At 35.1% G+C, this 21,871-nt stretch overlaps 1 protein-coding gene and 1 pseudogene across 1 annotated transcript in view; both read left to right on the top strand.

Annotated features, from left to right (window-relative positions):
- Window positions 1-3,427: 3,427 nt before the first annotated feature.
- The window catches only part of LOC149076288 (discoidin domain-containing receptor 2-like), a 74,949-nt gene continuing 56,505 nt past the window's right edge, over window positions 3,428-21,871 (top strand). The window contains exon 1 of the mRNA XM_089243845.1: window positions 3,428-3,896. The gene's annotated coding sequence lies outside the window, so the exon portion shown is untranslated. The remainder of the gene's footprint in view (window positions 3,897-21,871) is intronic.
- On the top strand, window positions 9,074-9,483 carry LOC149076289 (histone H3-like; annotated as a pseudogene).

Here is a 21,871-nt window from a genome sequence, read left to right as displayed (position 1 = left end):
ATGAAAGATATTCTGTGAGGAAAAAAAGCATCGCGTATAAACATTTCATGCTTTACAAAATCAAAGATTGACTCGAAAAACATTGATAAATTAGGATAAAAAAAATGCCCGTGTATTAAGGGGAAGGTAAAAAAATCAAGTGCATCATTGAAAGAATTGAAACGTGGCCAGTATTTATCTTGGATAACGTGATATAATCCAAACATGCACAGTATGTTGACAATGGAATATCAAAACTGAAATGTCACATCCTGCAGGTATACACAGAATTCGAAATCGCGTAAGTGATGGAAACCAAGATGCATATGGCTCTTCAGCTTCAGGTTAAGTTATACACGGGTCTAGCATTCATTCACGAAAGAAATCCGTTCTTCTTTTAGAAAAGGTCTTCCACAGTGCTCAGGTAGACCTTCAACACAACACTTACTCTACACAGAAAATTCAGGCATCTGTCAATTTCCCTTCAATATATGCAAGCCAGATGGCAGCACCAGTTGAACACACATAACTCTGGCAACATAACTACGTAGGGCCACTCATACACTATGAACACATTTCCGGTATATACTAATTTCTTAGAAATTACCCAGAGGAATGTTAAGTTTAAATAGTAAGTAGTAGCAATCTACGCTGAATCGAAACTATTGTCAGTTCTACCCGTGAAAATGAATATGACCCGTTAGAATATGGTAATATCGTGTTTGTACCGTTTACATATAGTACACATATATGTAAGTAATCATTTTTACTTACGAATATGAAATACAGATGGTAGCATGGAATAAGCCCAACTCTTGCAACGTGAATACGTTAGGTTTAAGTAGGTTACATTTTGCACCTGCACTCAGAACAATGAATGAATGTTACGGCCATGCATACACACACACTCACGCTTTTCTACTTGCGGACCGCTGAGCAAGTTAAGACATGTTCCGATTCGTAAGAAATTCAGCAGAAGAATGTGTACGAGGTGTATAAAAGATGAAGTAGTAGCAATAGCACACTTATGGAGTTGGCGTTTACCATTTTTGCTTCGAGATATGATAGACAGACGGGAGCATCGATATAACACGGAAGAACATAACAATTAAAACATAGAAGAGCATAACGTACGCACGAAACGTTAGGACGACGCATATACACATATAACACGCTCCGATATCAACTAATTCGTTAGAAATTTCATAGAGAAACGCTTACGAGGTGCATGTACCACCAGAAAGGAAATATTTATAAAATGCAGAATTGTCAAAACTGTATTATAAGAAAATTTACAGGCTCACCGAAGCGAAATAATTTATAACAGTGGATTTGCGTTCCGATATGAAATTTAATGTAAATTGGCCAATTATGTATATCAAATACTTTTATGTAAGATGTTTTAAAAACATAATTGTATCGGAAATGGATATCATTTAATAAACTCTCCAATTATGCACATGAAGGCATTTAAATACTGCCAAGACCAAGACCTAAAAAAATATTGAAAACCCAATTTAGAGCAGATTTACGAAAATCAACGAGTTAAGAAATGTATTAAGAACATTTAGAAAAAATAATCATTTAGAGTAAAATATTGAATTAGATCATGCATTCAAGGTATTCCACTCTATCGAGACCTTAAAATTGTAGATAATTTGTGAATATTGTGCATTATTAAGTGTGTGTGTGTGTTTATATCTCAGTATTTATGGATATACAGTCGACGGATATCAACGATTCCGACGCATAATATCCTACTAAGCGGGAAACAGATTGCAGTTTCATACCGTAGCGCAGATTTTATATTGAAAAAAAAATGTCTATATACTTATATATATAATTATCATATTATCCAAACAGAAATATATCAGAGCAGAATGAATTAAACATCAGATTTTAAGTTTCATAATAATTTTAATATTCATAATAACATACCAATATCGGCACCAAAGGCAGTTAGAATATATATATTGGGATGTATATGGGAGAAAATAAATTCAAAAAGGAAATTAGCCCAACGCTGAAAGAAAAAATCAACAGAAATGAAATTTTGAATAACAGTTATAATAATCATATTATATGCTTTTATATTTCCGGAGTTATCAAAATCTATGGCGATTTCCTCTGTTTTTTGTTTATCATGGCGAAGTTGACTTGTACATTTTTGGCTTCTCAGGTTGAAACCATTGCAGTAGAAATTGATCAACACCGTCGAAATTAGATCTCTTCCTTTTCCTGATAGCGCATCTGCTTTCTCGTATCTTCAATTCCATTCATTTTTGTAGTGCTTGATACAAGAACTTGAGAAATTCCATGCTCTTCAGCAATATCACAGTTTGAGATTTAATTGTTTTTATCATCATTATTGCATTTAAAATTTTTCAATCTGTTTCACATTCAGAAGTTCGCTACGGTTTCGCGTAATTTTTCCCAATTTTAAGGCATTGGATGGAGCCATGAAGTTTGAGCAGATATTTTAAGATTTTTCATTATTTGAAAAGTTTGTACCCTCTATAGGCTAAACAAAGAACAAAAATAAAATAATTAAGTGTACTCATAGTAACTGTACTGGAAACCAAAAGTCTGAATTTTTCATAAATTTTAACTATTTACATATTTTACTTCACTTCTGAATGCTTTATTGAATAAAAAATATGTGGTTGATCTGTATTATCGTGTGAATTACAATATTTCATTCAGGGAGGGTGGGGGGGAGTTTTAGAAATTATAACCATTATAAACCATTTTTGATTAACGTTGAATTTTCTTTATTTGAAAGAATATTTTTCATTCACATTTTTGTATGAAATGAACTAAGGTAACAAATTTATGTTATATAGAAAGTTAATTAATTGAAAGTTCACATTAATTACAAATAAAATTACAGGTGGCCTCGGCCACCTCGTTGGGCATTTTGCCCGTTGTGGCGTTGTATTTGTATTTGTAGGCTGTTAGCTTAATAGGCTGTTATTTAAAAAGCCAGTCATAACGTATAAAAAAATTGAGCAATTTGGTCACGAATTGTAAGACCGGTCAAAAATGGGTTATTGGGAACTTTAACATTGTCTCTATGGGAGAAATTTGGGGTTCCAGAGGATTTCATCAATATAAACGGAGTATCAGATCAGATTATTCGTTACCCAATTAAGCGGACTGACTGCACCCGAAGAACAATTTTATGATATAATCAAAATGATAATTAATCAATTAACTCAAATAAAAAATATCATCTTAAAACCTTTCTGAGAACAATATTTGAGGATGTATTGGAAGAACCACAAAGAAAAATGATGTCACGAGTTATCACGAGTCATATTTGGCTGGAATTTGTGGAATAGTAATGATATACTTTAAAAAGTTTCATTTGCGTTTTTGGCGAACTTTTGGCAGAGTTTTGATATAACAAACACTCTCCATCTTTCCCTTTCATGAAGGGAAAAGGAGGAGGAGATCACCCTGTTTGCGATCCCCAACATCATCATCTGAGAGGCGGGCTCATCTTGTTGCTTCTTCGTATGTGTGTGGCCGGCACATTCTCCCAAAGTCACTCACTCACTCTATTCAAGGCCTCTCGGCAACCACGTGCTTTGTGTTTACGGAATCAGCGGTCAATCCATCTTGGCGTGAGTTTTCTTTCTTTGGAGCTGCACGTTCTTGTGAATCATTTCAAGAAAAAATAATAATAGAACAGTCTTTTCGGTCGAATTTGCGCATATATTAATGAAAAACTGGAATGAAGACAATGAATCAAACTTAATGCCGATTTCTAAAGCTCGAAATGACTTGTGTAAGAATAATCTATGACTTGATATGAATATTCAATATACTAACCAGATACAAAAATGAATGAATGCTTCAATTAAATAGTTATTTTAGTTTACACTGGAGGACTTTCCATTCTTAAAAGAAATAAGGTAAGACAAACTCTTATGTTGTTACAGTCTTATTCATTCTTAGTTATAGTACATAAAATATAATTAAAATAATTATTTTATTTTATTTTATTCAGTCAGTTGAATCACATACACAAAACATTTAGGGGCTTAATAAGCAAGCTTGTAAGCCCACAAAAACAATAGTTGATGCACGTTAGTCGGTACAAATAATAACGAAAGGAAAAAAAATCAGATATGTATAATACTTAGAAATAAGTGGCAAGAGGAATAATGGAATTGATATAAGCATTTAGAGGCGTTTGTAAGATAAAAGAATATTACACATTACAATGTGAAATAGATAATTCAAATTTTTTCAGTTAACAGACACGATTTTAAAACACGGTGTGCATGAAGATAGTTCTCTTATCAACTTAGGAAGTAAATTAAATATTTTGGGAGCTAAAATAGGGGAAAATGTTTTGGAAACGAGTTTTATTTGGCCTTGGTACCTCTATAGCATGATGTCTAAATTGTGTTCTAGATTTATGCAATTTCAGATTAAGCCACTTTTTTAATAAAATATTTTTAAACTTCTATAAACATACGCTGCTCAAAACAATTCGGGGAAATATAGTTTTTATTTAATTGTGATTTTTAAATATTTGAATTGATAAAATATCAACAAAGAATATTGTTAGGTGTTCACAAAGAGTTGTGTCACAAGAGTTAATCATCAACTAAATTGAAATAAATGATACCTATCTCCTAATTCAGTGTTTCTCAAAGTGTGCGTTGAGAGGCGTCTCGATGAGCTGGAGGTAATAACTTGTGTGACTGTGCTTCGAAGTGGTTCTTTTTGTAAGTGAAAATTAACAAACTATTGTGCGGAGTCGAAGGTGAACCATGAATTGGTCAAGGGGGCCGCGGGTGACAAAAAAATGAGAACCATTGGCCTAATTTTTTTGAGCAGTTTATCTCTAAATACATGGAACCAACAAAAATCTGGAAATATTTTGATGTGATTATTTATCTTCATAAAAATTTATGGAATGGAATGATAACATTTAAATTTCTGTCTTTCATGGGAAAAAAATAATTTAACAACATAAATATTGAAATTGTAGATTCGCATTGGATGACCATTTCCTCAAAATTTAGGCAATGTGTTCTTTTTTAGAGAGAGGATTGAAGTCGCAAGGCAAGTTAAATTTTATGAAGTCATAGGGAAGTGTCATGACGGTACACCCATAGTGAGAAGGAATAAAAGACACTTTATTTTTTAATTTTGGTCCCAGTTAACAAATATTTATACGTAAGTAATATTATATGTTAATCTCTTGTTATTTATATGCAAAATGGTACCCTCTACGTACACGAATTCGATATCCGTGCTCACCGTCGGTTCTACCCAGTGTTTCGTGATGCACATCTAGATGCGTGATTCACGCATGGAAATTTTACTTCTTCAAATTTCATTCAGAAGTGAGAATACTCGTTCAAATTTCAAGTTCTTTTAATAGTGTTCCGAGTACTTCTCTGTTTAAATAAATAAATTGAATTAAATTAAAATAAACAGCTCTTTTTGAAAATCTTTGCGTTAAAATTTTGTAGAGGTGTAAAATTACCCTTTAAAATTATTTTTTCCGGATAACACTAGTCCCACTTATCGTATACGGAGTATTACCGTACTTTTTCTTATTGAACATAACTACTCGGTGATACAATCATTTTTTCTTTTCTCTAAGATCCCCGAGATTTTTATCTTCCTCATGCAAAATATTCTTCATCATACAGGGTGTAAAGCGTCGCATTCTCATATGTCTTCCATCTTTTGAACAATTCGTAATAGGAACATATTTTCAGCTAGAAAAAAACCTCCAAATAATATGCCTATTTCAGATATGCCATTCATTTCATTGAGAGCTGTATATGTACTGAATTTTTTTATATGCCCCTCCCAGTCCTATAGCTTCTAATTAGAAAAAAAAAATGTTGCCCTCTCTCTCTGAGATAAAAGAAAAAAATAATAATAATGTTTCTAAGTGCTGGTGTTATTGAAAATAATTAAGACTAAAAGATCAAAACAAGACATAGAAAAAAAATCTATTTAAGAATACAGATCGAAACATATCCGATGATCAATATGATGTTCCTAACGAGATTGCAGTACAATTTTGAAAAGACATTGAAATATAATGACTGATTATATTTAAATGCCTTATCAAAATTCAGAATTGGTTATCATAAACTAAAACTCCCATAGACACAGTAAAACCTCTTAATAACGCATACCTATGAAACCAAACTGTTTGTCCGTTATGAGTGTATGTTAGTTAGTATAGTGTATAACGAAATAAATCGAACCTCTGTTCTACCTGCTTGAAAATTTAACGTTAATGAGCGGTGCCGACTAACGGGGAGTGTCCAATATTAGAGGAATTCATTGTGTGTTAATGTTTCGAATGAACATTCAATTTCATCTAAATTGATGTATAAAAATGACATACCTTTTAGTCTAATTGGATTATCTCCGAAACGCCTGTGTAATTTCACATTCATTTTAATTCCGTGTAAAGGTCACACGCGTGCATAAATTTTACACCGTCCGATTCCTCGCAGTGTGAAAACGTTTATAATCCGTTGTACGCATTGTATTAAGTACTATACACAGCGTAATGTTATGTTATTACAGAGAAACAATATGCAAACACTGCAGAACTCTCACTCTAATTCGAATAATAAATACGCTCTTACGAATGTCCGAATAACATCTGATTATATGTACTCCGGTATTATCTCAGTTTTGAATGTTGTAATTCGTCAGCACGGTACATATTGACCGTGCTCGAAATGATTTGAATTTATAAATGAACTAGAAGACAATAGAATATTTGGTGCATAATTCTCTCGTAAAGGGGAGGCCGTAAAACGGGTGGGAAACCATCAATCCAAATGACGATTTCACGGACTCAAAACAAATGAGAATATAATACGTTGCCAGACGCCAGGAGTAAAATTATATACCATTATCGTCATTTTCTGAAACCTTTTGTCACCTATTACCATAATGTGTATACCCTCTTGGAAGGCTCAGCGCACCCTCCGGCGCTGCGATAATAACCAAGCGGTGAGTAATATAATGGAGTGTTTATCCTTATCTGGTAATGCTGACGCTTAGGGAACCTGTCCTGTGACAATTCGCCATCTTTTGTTCTATACGCCATAGGAATGTGTAATGACTTGTCGAGTTATGAATCGACCATTTGTTGCCATTGTTTTTTGATCGTTTTCAATGGATGACACTTCTAATGTTTTTTGTTTTTTTTACCTGCGGTGATGATGATCAATAGGTCATTAGAAACTTCAAAGTAGGATTGTCAAAGGTATTTTTTTACAATGTCAGTGATTCTTTTCGACACGTTGTTGACTTTTAATGATTTATACGATTTCTCATTCTCAGCACTCCCTCTATACCAGCTTCTCATTTGGAGATTTGGAAGTCTCTCTCGGTTATTCTATATACTGTACACACAACTTCAAAAACTAACCATCATTTTTTATTTTCTTGGCAGCACAGTCTATAGTGTTAATTGAGTTAATGCAGAATTTAGTGAGTACTTGCCGTGATTATTAATTAATAGCGCTCAGATATACGCGTTGAAAAGTTGCAAAGTATATACTAAAAACGATGAAATAAGCAAAATAAAGATGAATCTGTACTTAAAAGTACCGAGATACGCCATGTAGTCAAACAAAAGTGCCGAAAATGAAAACAAATCCAACTGCCAATACCGAAGTGTGACACTAAAAATGGAAAATATAAGCAAAAACAAATTATACATTTAAGAGTGCGGAAAAACATTAAAAAATTTAAAAGATGCATTTAAATATACTAAAATATGCATTTAAATATGTTGAAATATGCATTGAAATATGTTGAAATATGCATTGAAATATGTTGAAATATGCATTGAAATATGTTGAAATATGCATTGAAATATGTTGAAATATGCATTTAAATATGTTGAAATATGCATTTAAATATGCTAAAGTTTCCCTAAAAAAGAAAAGGTATGCACATTGAAAAAACAAATGCATATTAAAAACACTGAAGTATGGCCTAATCGAAAAGTAAAATATGCAGTAAAACTACAGTAAATATGCACAAAAAAAATGAAGAAAACCATTAAAAACGTTAAAAATGCATAGAAAAATACGCTTTAAAAATAACGATACGCAATGGTGGAATAATTACTTAAAAAATGAAAGAAATCTGATTAAATTTGAAGAATAAAGGGATAAAAATAATGTTGAAAACATTAGTTCAATCCGATTAATAGAAAGATGCTAAAAATATTCACCTATGTAAAAATTTCCGTGAGCTCAATTTAGAAATCAACAACGGATGGCATCATCTCCGAAGAAAATACGATTGTTCGAATTAAACACGTTGCATCAAGACATACGAATTGGTTAGTGATGACTTCAAATTTTAAGGATGATTTACGTTGTTTTTTCCTTTTTTTTTCCAGTATACGAGAAATACAAAGAACTCTACAATCATCGACAGTCAACAGTAAACTCACAATATCTAACTACTAGTAATGGATGTTTCAATTTAGTCTCATTCATTTTTTTATCTTTTAATTATCACTGTTACTGTGATGAAATAAAATTATTGACTTAAATTAAATAAACTGTAAACAAATTCCAATTCCTTTTTTTTTTTCTTCAAGAAATAGAATGAACACTCAACATTATTGTACAGTACAATAATAAAAATCTACAATAGACACAAGGGCCATTGGTTGTGCATTGATATAAAGAATGGTTCTAAAAATACACATATTTTGATATAAATACGATTGTTAAAATATCTTAAAATATAAATTTTGTAATGACTGTAGTTATAATTTTATATTTGAAGATTTAACATAAGAATTTAATTCAAAATTTATGTCTGAACTATTTACAAAAGTAATGGTTTTAAAATAGTCATAATTTTAAGAGCCATGGGAACCAACAGCAAATAATACTATTGCTACTACTCAGCCGTGCATGCATCTCGAACACATTACTCTCCGGAATTTTTAACGAATTGGTAAATGCCGGGATGCCCGCTCTGAATATATGTACGGCGCTAACGTAATGTTTTTTTTTTTTTTAATCGTCTTGCTCTCAACGCGTTCAGACGTTTCTTTCATCGATACGCAGATATGGCTAGGACCAAGCAGACTGCCCGAAAGAGTACCGGAGGCAAGGCCCCCAGGAATCAGCTCGCGACCAAGGCTGCTCGTAAGAGCGCCCCGGCGACGGGGGGAATGAAGAAGCCCCATCGTTACAGGCCCGGTACCGTGGCCCTCAGAGAGATCCGTCGTTACCAGAAGTCGACGGAATTGCTCATTAGGAAATTGCCCTTCCAGCGCCTCGTCCGTGAGATCGCCCAGGACTTCAAGACCGATTTGCGCTTCCAGAGCTCTGCTGTCATGACTTTGCAGGAGGCCAGCGAGGCCTCGTCGGTCTGTTCGAAGATACCAACCTGTGCGCTATCCACGCCAAGAGAGTTACCATCATGCCCAAAGGCATTCAGCTTGCACGTAGGATCCGGGGTGAACGAGCTTAAGTCGTGAAGGAGAAGTAGAAAGAATAAAAAACGGCCCTTCTAAAATTATCAGCCACCTCGTTGGGCATTTTGTCTGTTGTGGCGTTGTATTTGTATTTGTATTTACGTTGTCGTACTTCTGCTCGTTTCATGTCTTTGCTGGTGCTGCCACCTGCCTTCCATATTTAGAAGTGCAAGTAATAAGGGATTGAGTTTTCGTGTTATGTCAGTATGGTGTCTGCTTTCTGCTACGAATACTAATGACATACGGGGTGATTATAAAAAAACTATCCCGTCATATGGGCCCCTAACTATCATACCATTCACAGAAACTGAATGAAATTTTGGCATAAGATATTTTGAGGTATGCGCTTAAGAATGATATGGAAAACAACAGTGTCACTCTAACCGTTACGGTTACAGTGAGAAAATTTCGAAAATATCAAATGGCAACACCAAGTTTTTTGTATTGGAAAGCGATCTCCATACTGAAAAACACTAAATAGCGTTGGAATGGCACCTGTAGCACGAAAATCCCCGGAGCTAGGCAAGGAAAAAGTAAATAGGACTTTGCCGTGCACCAGAGCATTAATGTTCGTTTCATTCGTCACACCGTTTCTTCGGCTGAGATCCCAGCCTGATTAGTCCTCCACAAGGTCATGTGGAAAATTTGTAAACACAATAAAATGCTTTATTTTATGCTGCTTCTCTGTCCTTATTGGTTGTCCTCACTTTTAGCCTATCTACCACCGGTGATTTTCATGCTACAGTTGCCGTTCGAACGCTATTTAGGGTTTTTCACAATGGAGATCACATTCCAATACAAAAAACTTGGTGTTGCCAATTTTCGAAATTTTCTCACTGTAACCGTAACTGTTAGAGTGACACTGTTGTTTTCCCTATCATTCTTGAGCGCATACATCAAAATACCTTATGCCAAAATTTCATTCAGTTTCTGTGAATGGTATGATAGTTAAGGGCCCATATGTCGGGATAGTTTTTTTATAATCACCCTGTATATAAAATCTTCATAATGACACGAAAACTTTACACCAAGTTTAAAATATTAATATAACATTAGGTTGTTGTAGAGAAAATCTATCGTTTCGTAATATGGTTTTTTAATATAAACTAACCCTGCGAAGAAACTTTTTTACAAACGAAAAAAATATATTTTAAGACGAGAAAACAAGAGAGAAAAATAAGGAAAAGTAATTTAAGTCGAAAGTTTAACATAACCGTGAAGCAATTAAGGAGAGCAACGCACAGAGATACGTGATTTCGCTTTATTTTATTTTTGAAATTCTTGAGAGATCACGGGAAATAAGAGTTTTTTTTTCCTTTCTTTCTTTGAGACTCGGAAAGAAAAACCTGTCGCATCAAGAGAAAATTAGACAACTTCACAAGATATTTTGCGAACTGCATTTTTCTTTACATTTTATTTATTTATTTTCTATTTTATTTTTTTTTTACAACGCTGTTCTAAGAATTGATCCAGACCCGTGCTTGCGAACTGATAAAGCAAAAAAACACACGCTTGTGTGTGTGTGTATTTGCGTGCATTTAATTTAGCTGTCAAGAGCTTGAAATTGCAAATTCTGATTCCTTCATGGAGGAAAGAGGCTTTTCTGTTAGGAAATGACGGGCTTTTTCTTTGTTTATTTATTTTTGTTATTTTACTCTATTCTTAAAAAAAAAAAGGTTTATAAGTCGAAACGAAAGAGGGCAATAAGAAAAAAAAAAAAATCAACAACAACAAGAGTGAAATAACAATGGTTTCGCGATATTCTGTTTTTGGATGTCAGACTGTTGAGTAAGATAGGATTTTGTCCTTTTACCCTTACGGATTTATTTATTTTTAGATTTTGTCTTGTGAAATAATTTGGATTACTCCATTGAAAATGTATAGGGAAACACTTTTTTTCAATTATAACCCGTTTGTTATTTCTTAGAAAGCTTGTAAACTTACAAACGATTTTTTTTCAAATAAAGTTTAATAAATAAAAATAACTCAAAATAGACTATGCATGTAAATAGGAATAGTGTGATATGGAAGCTATACAGGGTATCACCTAAGAACTAATTTCGCCATTATCTCATCATCTGTTTGACGCAGAGATATGGTTCCGAATTAAAAAAATTCTCAAAATGTATTTAAAAAATCACCTTGTAACACTTTTGACAGTAAACACACAATGCGTCAAAAAATTAAAAAATATATATCTTACTTTCTATACGGTTTCCCGTACTCTAATTTCTAGTTATAAAGTTGCCTCGTCTCTTCTGACAACAAAAAAATCCGCGTTTCTATGTTCAATATTCGCCGAGATACTGAAATTCCCAAATCTGAGAAAAGTTAGGACAACACAAACTAACGGATAATGCTTCTTTCCCTCATTCATGCTGTTTTTTCCAAATTTTACAAAGATTTTTGAGTTGAGAAAGATTTTTCAAAGATTTTGATGAAACGTTAATTTTTTCAACTTACGAATTGGGTTTTTTTAAGACAGGGGTCCATATACAAATTTTGATATTTTTGTGACATACTGTAATTTCACTCAGGTAATTTTGGAACATGTTGATTTTCGAACACATTTTGTGTTTTTCTGTAAATTAGAATCATTCGTTCTAAGATGAACGGTTGATGAAACAAAGGCTGACTTAAGACTTAGTCTTAAGAGTTAATCTGTAGCATCTTATAAATGTCATTAGTTCTTAGCATATTTGTGAAATAGGATAATCATAATGGAAATAAATTATTTGAATGGAGGTATCGAATTCACTTTGCAACTGCTAGTGCTACTCATCGAATTTACCTTTATTACCAGAGTCAAAGCCTCGGAATCTACATTTATTCACCTCTCTGTAAAACGAGAAAAATTCCATATAAAATTTCATTTCTAGTTAATGCAATCAACTGCATCTTTAACATTTGTAGTGCAAATGTTTCGTTGTTTTCTCTGTATTATGGGCCGATTCGAGAGATTCGGATTACGACCGATTTCGTAAATTCTCAATTACAATGATATTCATTTTAATCGCTGCGTCCCTCAAGCTCGCATGGATCTAATAGATACAATATCTCATTGGGATGTGTACCACAACGTGAATATTGCTACGGTATCATCACATGCTCATCTCAAACCCCTGTTGAGTATCGGGAAATATTGTTATAAAAATATTTCTAAATTTTCGATTAATTCTAATACTTATTACACAATGATAGGAATAACTCGTATTTCTCCTAACAAAACTAGAGTGTATCCTTGAGCCTCACCAAAGTCAGCAACAGACAATATTTGAATTACAAATGTGCCTAACACATACGACACCTGCATAAATGCTCTTTGTTAGGTTCCACAAAAACACTGTTCCCACACCACCTCTTTCGAAGTAAACGGTAGAAAATTTATCGTTTCTGTAGCGATATACGAAACCTAAGTGCGAGGTTGGTGAATTATTTGTTTTATGTCATATAAAATTTGAAATTTTCTCTGGGTCCTATCATATTTGAAAAATATTCTTCCTGCACTGGTGTTTCCCAAAGTAAGCAATATAGCTCCTTTTTTGGAAATTATATAGGGCCATATTGGGTTGCCTTAAGCTGAGAGAAAGGGGGCAGGGCAATGAAAAATAATAATTTCTGAAGAATTGGAACCGCAAAATTTTCTAAAACTCTGAATTTGACCTTAAACAGGAGAAAAAACTTTCCCTACAACAAAAACTAACTTCTAAGTTGAAAAACGGTAAATTTCAGGTAAATATCTTATATTCAAAAACCATCATTACGAGCTCCAGAGAACCTTATAAAAATTTATATCTAATGACCAAAATAATATTTTTGAGATAGCATTCGTAGAAATAGCACTCGGAGGGCTAGAACAATATAAAATTTAAAGAAATAAAAATTACTTATATATATTTATATACATAAAAATTCATTCATTCATTGGTTTATTTTAGTCGTAAGAGAACGGATTTTCTTTCTGCTTAGCACGTAGTTGCATTAAAATTCTGTATAAAATATATTCAACCAAAAGATTATATAAAAACTAAACTTCATGATTTTAAAGAAATACAATTTTTTATTTTTAACTTATGAGGATTCAAGAATGATGTCTAACAGCATTTGAAACAGTTTTCGTAATGGAATAGTTTACTCTCACACTATCGGTTAAAGCAGTGATTCTGAAAATTTTATCACCCGCAGCTCTCATGCTCAATTCATGGTTAACCTGCGGCTTCGCAAGTGTGGTAGATATTTTTCCATACAAAATAATCACTTCGAAGCGTAAATAGGCACACGAGTCGATTTTTCCAGCTCACCACGACGATCCTGGCAAAGGTTGGCGATGCTTCCAGGAGCCACGAAGCACACTTTGAGAAATACTGGGTAAAGGAATTTGTTATTTTTTAGAGGATTATATGCAGCTATTGCCACAGCCGTCTCAAGATCATCATGGGCCCCCGGACCAAGCTATTTTTGCGAGGCCCTACCTGGTAAATTGTCGAAAATTTCAACCAGATCTCATTTTGTGAGGCCCCTTCGTCACTAGAGGCCCCCTGGCCGTGCCCGGGTGTGCCCATGCGTTAAGAGCACTGGCCACAACAACCGTTTCCTCATTCGGAACTTCCAGATAAACAACACTGAGGCAAAATAAGTTCCGAGTTCTTGACGGCCTTAACTTATAAACGTGGGTGGTTTCTCACCAGACCAGGCAAAAACAACGGTTATCCAACAACTAAAAGCATGAAAAACATCAATATTATCAGTTTTCGTGAAGTGCTTCACCAAAGAACGATCATCGGTTGCTTTAAGATAACAACCGAAAAGACGATACTCGATATACATCGCATGAATTTCTTTTTGACCTCGCTCACGTTTTAAAAGAAAAGAGTACTACCCTCGAAATTCAGACATTGCTAACCATGATGAATTCGTTCAAAAACAAGAGATTTCTCTCGCTCACACAAACATACACACAGAGTATGTAGGAGAGAAAAAAAATGCTTTACTCTCTGGTACGAGGAGAGAGAGAAAAGGGAGTCTATATTTGGTCGGGTTACCGCAGAGTTAGGATAAGGTCGGCAAACCTCAAACACACAAAGGCAGGAAAGAAGTTAGACTTGATCGATAATTTCTATCGAGTTTCCTACCAATTTACCTCCCCAACAACCACTTGAAAAGCCTAAAAGTTTCCCGGGTCTGTCTCCCAGCGGTGTTTTCTTGACGAACAACGATTTTTCAGAAATCCACTCAGCTACAGATAGTTAAAGGGAGGGCTAAGAAAAACCAAAAAAAAATACTAAGAGAAAAGGCTTTCTTCTCTCGTTATTTTCCCCTCATGAAGCTTCTGTTTGAAAGTTTTTTTCTCCCATCTCCTTCAAGTGCTAATCACTTTTTCTTTTAGTTCTGAAGGAAATACTAAAAACCATTTCTGCCAGAAAACAGACAAGGAAAAGACATTTTTTTTTCCCTCTCTCTCTCTCTCTCTCTCTCTTTCAAAACTTTTTAACAGGATGACAGGACACGATTTATCGTAGCACTAACAATTTTCCTGAAGAAAAAAAGATGTGCATATAAGGTAACAGTTGTACGTCCCGTGAAATGTCTCTCTGAGGCTCTTTTCATGCGTTGTTTTTGTGTTAAGAAAATTGGCGGCCGTGTTTCGCTCCAGGTGGTCGAGATTCATACTGCGATTGGACTAGTCGAACACGATGCCGTTACATTGGGAACTGTTGGAGGCCGTTAGCAGCGATTTATTCCCGTCATTGAAAATTCCTTTCGATGGATAAATTTTACCAATAAAACTTGACAAATACGGTCGTGTACGTGAGTTATTTTAACTAGTGCAAGACATGGTGTACTTGGTGATTGATTCTGTACCGTTTCAAGGATTTTAGATAGCCGGTGGCATTTTAATAGATTGGACGAAAGCGTTCGAGTCAAGCAGCGAGCCCCGAAATATTATGAAAGAAGTTCATTCAAACTTGAGTTCTCATTGATTATTTTGCTCCTGCATTTCCAATGTAGTTATTTTTCCATGATTTCCCTTTATCTCAAGCAAGGGTATGGTTGAAATGATTCCGTGTGTGCATTTATCTTCCCCTAAAATACAGAGATGCAGTCAGACCCGCTTAATCGAATAACGGATAAAATCCTGTGGCAAGAAATGTTGGGATGCTAACTTTTGTTTGGCGTGATCATTGTAATTAGAGAGAGAGAGAGATATATATAATTTTAATTTCATTTTGATTTCTGATTTATTCGAGAAGCTTCAATAATATTGATCCTTCATCAGTTTTAAATATACAGGTTGCATAGGTAACTGGGTGTATGGCATTTCACTGGTGAGCCGTTGATTCTAAAGGCATACTTCCAATTAGAAAAAAGTTTTAAAATAATGCGTAGTACACTTAGATGTGCCATTTATGTTTCAAGGGGTTGAATAGTTCTCTAAATAAAAATGAAAAAAAAAAAAACTTTTTTCCGTCCCCGTGTGCTCAAAAACTCAATTAGAAAGTTGTTGCCCTGTCTCTCCAGATACCAACCAAAAAGTTCCACAGTACAATATTCACTGAGATATCCAAACTCGAAAAACGAAAGGAAGTTGCGTAAAAGCGTTAAATATACGAGTAAGACAGGGCAACACTTTTCTAATTTGGTTTTTAGGACACAGGATGTCCGTATAAAAAGTTAATATATTTATTTTAATAACTTGAATTCCTTGCAACATGAATGACATGTCTGAGTACTACAGGTTATTCGGATACTTTATTTCTAATTCGAAGTATGCCTCTAGGATCCCCGGTTCGCCAGTAAAATGTCATACTCCCTGTTACCTATGCACCATGTATAAATTATATTGAGCTATATACTAACGTTGTGAAATTGAATTGTTCCCCGCATAATCGGATATGATGTGCTGGAATCGTTGATATCGGCTTAAGCGGGGACGACAGTTTATCGTATCTGAGGGGCTCGAGGGGGGCTGAAATAAATATTTATTGTTTATTCAATTCTCAATTTCAATTTCAATTTTTTTTATTAATATGTTAGATGAATGATAACAATGCATTAGATTAGTGAAAACCACCAAGGAGACACCAAGGTCCCATACTGGTTGTTACAATGAAGTTAATTCAATAACATTTCAAGTATCATACAGTGTAAAATAGTCACTATGTACTGATTTTTGAGATTGAAAACAAAAAATCATGAAAAAAAACATCAAAATAGGAAGGGGGGTTGGGGGAAATGTGATTACACAAACACATATAATACATAAAATACAAATATATATAAATGATGAATAATGCAACGGTCACAGGGGGGTGCTTTAGTGATCATAAAAAAAAACAACTATAAATCAACATATAATTATGTATGAACTGGACTGGCAGAGCAGAGTTGACAGCAAGGGTATTTTAATGAATAATTCTGTGCTACAAACTCGCTTAGCGGAGCTGAAGACAGCTAACACTATTTCCAACAATGTTTTTATGAAAATAACTAGAAAATAATTTATGTTGTAGAATTTGAAGATGGAAGCGTATGAAACAAATTTACCTTGAGATATCGACCCGGATCATATGTGTATGTGAAAAAAATACGTATATCGAAAGAACATTTTTTTCATATGCTACGTTAATCAATTCCTGTTAATTCAAAATAATCGTTGAAGGTTAGCAACTCACGATTTCGCTTGAAGAGGCTGCCTTTGCCTGCCGAACTCACAAAATAAGCGGAGTCCTCCCCTTCCTAAAATAAAGAATTCGTACGCCCCTGCATTGTCCATACCTTGACCCTAATCAGACACAGCTACATTTTCAATGAATCAAATATAGAACTAGCATGACTAGAACAAGCATTTTTTAACATAGACTTCTCATTATCTGCATATTATGCTCATATAAGCAAATGCTTGATATTTTGAGTACGCACGATCCTTGATGCATATTATGACTATTCTTATTTTTTGTACGGAACTAAAAATGTTCTCTTCAAATTTTTCGCGTAGTATGACGAGAGTATTTTACCCTTTTCCAGTCAAGAGCAACCCCACATCATCAAATAAAGAACATCAGCATGTTTGACAACTACACCATACGTTCATATTCAAGTCAGCATGATGCTAATATTTGAATGAAAATGATCAACATCCCCCCAAGTGGTCAATGACTCTTGTTTCAATAAAAACTCAATCGAATAAGCACTTCTCACAGAAACAAGAAAATAAATCGTGATATCGAAGAATCAAAATATTTAATTTTGGTTTATGATCGCTGACGGGTGATCAATCACCGGCTAGTGATTGGTACCTCGAGCGTGACAAATTTACTGCAATCTTCTGATAGAGCCACAGGTGGTATGATTCCTTATGATGGGAATCACGAACGTTCCTTTTGTGCGGAACGTGATCGTGTACTCCTCTCCATTTTTTTTTTTTTTTTTGGTATATCTTTGTCTTGGGATATGCTATTGATATAAGTTCAGGTTTCTTTGAAGGATGCAACAAAATTATCAGTGCAATCAATCCTTTTAATAATATTTATGAAAGCCTTCATTCCCTCTGTACAGTACGGTCATAGTACGGTCACTATCTACGCGGATGAGAATTAGATCTGAGCATCTTAAAAAATTAGTTGCGTATGCGAAATTCCATTCAAGCCAAAATTTTTAACAAACATTCCCTGCACGTTTTGTGAGTTATTGCTCTGAACACGTAAAGAGACGCCTCTAAATAAAATCGGATGCTATTGTCCCCCTTTACCATTAAATTTGCACGATGATTTATATGATACCTCCCTTCAAGAAGCAATGACCGCATGAAGTATGGTCAAATGAATTAATAGTGAGAGTTTTTAACGTAATTTTTTTATACATGCCAGGCCCTTGCTTTTGTAATGAAAGGTGAAATTTCATTGTTTCGCTACCCAATGTATATCCCTGTCGGAAAAAAAATATTGGGTTGCGTGATAGAGTAACCAATACTTCACGATAACCCTAACTCTATATTAGGACTCTAATGCGGGTGTTGTAGTATTTTTTGGAAAAAATTTGCTAGAAAGAATTGGTCGCTACCGGAACGCATGCAAGCTTGAATTCTCGTGTGAAAACACACCTGTAATAGAAATTCGAGAATGGCCTGATACAGACGTTGATTGTCGTACAGTATGCATAGCTGTTGACGGTGAACCCGTGCTCAAGGGGCTCACTCAGCAGTGGTCAAAATGTCTTTCCGCAAAAAAGGGTTCTTGAGGCCGAAACACACTAAACTGACGTGACAATCACTTCACTTCACGTCAGTGAAGTGTGTTTCTGCCTTTAATTAGAGATCCACTTTTGTGAGAAAGCAATGAACTTATACGGGATATACATCACATTATCCATCGAAAGAACTATTATACAAAGAAAGAATATTCTCAAGAAAGCATATTTTCTGGATTTTATGCCGAGATGAACTCAGAAAGAAAAGTCATTTGGTCTCCACAGGGACTCGAACCCAGGACCTTTTGCATACCGGGCACAAGCATGCTACCATCTACACCACTGGAGACGCGAATCTGCCCTCCTTATTTCACGCACTGTTACGTGAGGCGCTGAAGAATAGGCATAAGTAGCCACCTAAAAGAATATTCTGGAAAGGTATCCACATGAGACAGGCTGTATCGTTTTGTTTAAACCAGATGCCTAACGCTTGCATATTGAGCATAAATTCGGCATATATATTATTTCTAGCGGGATATGTAAATTTTTGGAGATTTTTCCAGCCCTGATTCATGTTTCGGTATAATTTTATTGCCACAAATGGAGTCTGTGTGGTCTTAATCATATTTGCATAACACATAAGTTTAAGAGACCCTGCTCATCAATGTTGAGTAAGTAATTAGCAACGTTTCTTGGTCATCAAAATAGAGCCACTTCCATTCCCCGCGCTTACGTCAATGTTTGAGAGTGAGCTTGATGATCTCTGTCTACCCAAATACTCATCTTCAACGCATAACATCACCTTTATTGCATGGCGCAAAACACCAAATTCGGCTTCCGCAGCCTTGCATCTTCAACCCTTCTTTCTAGTCAAGATTTCGTGATGTCTACAAGTGACCTGGAACACGAGGATCTTCTAGGTATAAGGCCATAATCTCACCCCTCCCGATAGGAAAATAGAAAAAAGACGAAATCTGACAAAAGAGATGACGCAAGAACAATACGGATTATTACTCGCGAGCACCGCGGTGCTCGTTGAATCACCCATTCAGCAAGCCCACCAGAGTGTTTGATGCTCTTGTCCGATTTCATGCTCGCGGGCATCGATATTTCAATTTAACACCTTGTACGAATTGCATTCAAGGGTTGAAATCATCCTGATTTCAATCATTCTGCGTCAAACTTGCCGTGAAGGATTTCGTGTTTTGATGATAGTTACAGGCAGTGTTTGCGACTGGAAAAGAATTGAAGACCTCTGCTTTAGGTCTCTCTTTTAATCACTCACTGACCTGGTCACTCTCATGCTCACACAAACTCCCTTGGTGATTCTTTTGGTAGCTCATTCACTTGGTCTCTCACACTCTATGTCACTCTTTTGGACATCCACATGATTTCTCACTGTCTAGGTCACTCTTTTAGCTACTCACTGATTGGTTCTATGCTCTCTAAGTCAATCTTTTGGCCGTTTTCATGCTCATAAACTCTCTAGATCTGGAGTCTTCAACCCGTTGCTCTCTGAAGCACCCAGAGTGCTCGATGCCCGTGTCGATTTTGTTTTCCTGAGCACTTGATCAATGTTCCAATTAAACACCTTGTAAAAATTGTATTAAATGATTGAAACTGTCCCGATTTCATGCATTCCTGTGTCAAACTTGCCGTAAAGGTGATGTTCTTTTGATAATGGGTGCAGGCAGGGCTTGCGACTAGAAAAAGTCTAAAGAACTCTGCCCAGGATAGGGGTTTAAGTCAATGCCGAAACGAGATAAAAATATACAATGCCTTTAATTAAATAATATATATATATATATAAAACTCACGTTGCTGAAACTCAGAGCAACATTGCCAAATGAAGGGGTAAACAAATTCCGAAAGCATGAAGCAATCCAATCAGAAGCAATACAAAACTTACATTTCTAATTAACCTCCACGTAGTAAATTCAATCCTTTACACCTCAGTATTTCACTCGAGAGTCACATCTTTAGCCTCGATGGTCATTTTAACGTTAGAAAATAGTCACGAACTTGTACCCTTCGCTAATATTCTGCCATAATCCATATTGTTCTTGCACCGTCTCTCTTCTCAGATTTCGTCTTTTTTCTATTTTTTCCTATGGGGAGGGTTGAGATTATGGCCTTTTACCTCGGAGATCCTCGTGTCCCAGGTCACTTGTAGACATCACGACCAGAAAGAGGGGGTAACAGCGAGCACAAGAAAGGTAATCCGACTTCTCGGAGGTCACTTTCGTGATTGACCTCTTCCTTCGTCAGCTGACACTGCCACTCAAGCACTACATCCCAACGAGAACACGACCAACTCCTTGCATTTTACTGCTCCTGCCACCATTCTTGCTTCGGTAATAAACGTGGGGAGTAGTTTTCTTAACCTGTCGTCTATTTTTTTTTCTCCCCACTCTTGTTATCTCTCATGAAAAGAAGACTTCCTCCCTGTATATCCTTCAACCTTTTTCTTAACTGAAGGACACACAGACGCGCAAACGAAATAAGAAAGAAACTGTTTCAAAAAGCAGTAAAATGTCAAATTTAATCTGAACTGAAAGCGATGTTGAGGCGTTCATTCTTATTTCAACAGCTGTCTTCTCTTCACTGGAGCACTGTTTTTTTTCTGTTCTCATGCTCAGCTTCCAAGGAACTGTTCCAGCTGGTTAGTGAATCAAAAATGAAAAAAAAAATGTATTTTGAGAATTTTGACATTCTTTTATCGTCTTTTATAAGATTTCTGGTATCAGCAATGTCGATCTGGGATAAGGTTTTACAGACTCGTTTCATGGATTTTCTTTTTCATTTATGTCAATGCGAGGTCAGCTTCTAGTTGAAACTCTCTAATCGATTTCTTTATTTCAAAAGCACACTCAAATATTTTATACAATCAAATAAAACTCATGTTAGCCAGTATTTTTTATCAATATAAAAATCACACAATACTCTATTCCCATAATCCACATCTAATACTTTGAATTATCAACCGAAATATAACTGCGGTTAATGATCACTGATTTTTTTCAGGTTAGACGAAAATGACTGCCCATGAAAGATGAGCAACAACAAGCTCGACAAATTTCTAAAAACTTAAAAAAAAAAACACTTTTACAATAATGACTGCTGCAATACTTTTAGTCTTGGTTCCTATAAAATATGTGTATGCGAATCAGAGGTATGTTTTATTTCTTCGAGAGAGAG

The sequence above is a fragment of the Pholcus phalangioides genome, unplaced genomic scaffold, assembly GCF_987345545.1.
Source record: "Pholcus phalangioides strain wild (caught in Gottingen) unplaced genomic scaffold, Ppha-v1.0 ptg000015l_1, whole genome shotgun sequence".
NCBI lineage: Eukaryota > Metazoa > Arthropoda > Arachnida > Araneae > Pholcidae > Pholcus > Pholcus phalangioides.
Note: the sequence above shows the minus strand (reverse complement) of the source record. Positions and strands in the feature narration are given on the sequence as shown.